At 38.4% G+C, this 1696-nt stretch overlaps 1 non-coding gene across 1 annotated transcript; it reads right to left on the reverse strand.

Annotated features, from left to right (window-relative positions):
* Positions 1-1270: 1270 nt before the first annotated feature.
* Trnav-cac (transfer RNA valine (anticodon CAC)) lies at positions 1271-1343 on the reverse strand. Its single transcript has one exon. It is a non-coding gene; the product is annotated as a tRNA-Val (tRNA).
* Positions 1344-1696: the final 353 nt, after the last annotated feature.

Genomic DNA, 1696 nt, shown 5'->3' on the forward strand with positions numbered 1-1696 from the left:
GTCAACATTGTAGTGGAATGGAAGTGTGTTGCCCCTTATGCCATTGCCATATGTAGAGGCACAAGCCATTTGATTTGCTGCAAGATTGGTGGTTGCAACAGGCATGTGGCAACACTGCCCTCTATCGTTGTACTGATGTCATCTTCCAATTCTGACATCATCTTCTTCATCTTTGTCTCCCCTTGTCCTCACAACAAGGGGCCTGAGTGACCTACCCTTCTTTATTAACTTTTCCCAACCCATCCCTCTCTCTTATGCGAGGAAGGAATTAATATTTAAAAAACCAGAATAGTGTCATGCATTTTTATATGTGTCTATTGGCAGTGCGAAATATTTGGTCCCTGAAGGCATAAGCACTGTTCTGCAGTTCTGTCTCGTAATTTTAAGATCCTCTCAACTAAATTTAGTTTCTTACAATTAACTGTCTTTTATCCTTTTTTTTTCCTTTCCTTGCTGAAGTTTCCCTGTATTTTGGTGTGGAAATATGGTAACTTAGCTAATACTTCAATCATTTTGGTGTTGTTTGTTGAAAACTTAAAAGTTTCTGTTACATTTAGTAAATGACTTTAGTGAACTGATATTCGAGTTCAGTATTACCTAGCTTTGGTGCAAAATGTTAAAATGTGCTCAGGGCTAGTAATCTATCACTCAGTGAGGATTATGGAAGGTGTAAATTGAAGAATGTCTTAAAAGTTTAGTATATTTATTTGAAGGAATAAACACAAAGTTAAAAGAAATCTCAACATAGCTTATTAATAATAAGAACATACCCAGGCAACTATTAATTCTACCCCCAAAGATAAGTAAGGTTAATTAAAAATTCTATATTGCCATTGAATGCTATTAACTCTCAGAGACATATATGGGCCTGTTCTCATAATATCACCTACAAATATCAAATTTTGCTGCTTGCAAAATTTGAATCTTTCACTAGACTCATCACTGTGTAAAGACATTAAAGAGAGATTGGGACCAAAGTGACACTTTTTAAAAGCCCCCTCAGAGATAGTGTGTGGGAGGGGATAATGCATTTTGATGAAGGTAGCAATACTGTTAGTTCTGTAATAGCAGAACACTCTAAAAAGAAAGTAGCGGAGGAGGAGGAGGAGATTAGTGTTTAACGTCCCGTCGACAACGAGGTCATTAGAGACGGAGCGCAAGCTCGGGTGAGGGAAGGATGGGGAAGGAAATCGTCCATGCCCTTTCAAAGGAACCATCCTGGCATTTGCCTGAAGCGATTTAGGGAAATCACGGAAAACCTAAATCAGGATGGCCGGAGACGGGATTGAACCGTCGTCCTCCCGAATGTGAGTCCAGTGTGCTAACCACTGCACCACCTCGCTCGGTAAAGAAAGTAGTATTTGCTGAGATACATGACATAATTTTTAGTAAAGGTAAGTGCCTTACTCCCTACTAATAAATCTACAAATCTGGCATTAGTTCTCATTAGAAGATATTTTTTAAGCTTTTAATAGCGTATTTACAAAGTTTGTTACTGTATTGTGGATTGGATTAGGAGATGTAAGCTGAAATAACACACACTCACGTGCACGGCAGCCATTACTTTCCATTAGAAGACTGAGTGATTAAAAGCATTGCTGTATACTGTAATTTTTATAATCTTATCTCCACAGCCCCTAAGGGAATGGTATATTCTAGGGATGGGCAAACTCGTTCATCCTTGGAAACTAGTTCA

The sequence above is a fragment of the Schistocerca serialis genome, chromosome 6, assembly GCF_023864345.2.
Source record: "Schistocerca serialis cubense isolate TAMUIC-IGC-003099 chromosome 6, iqSchSeri2.2, whole genome shotgun sequence".
Classification (NCBI taxonomy): domain Eukaryota; kingdom Metazoa; phylum Arthropoda; class Insecta; order Orthoptera; family Acrididae; genus Schistocerca; species Schistocerca serialis.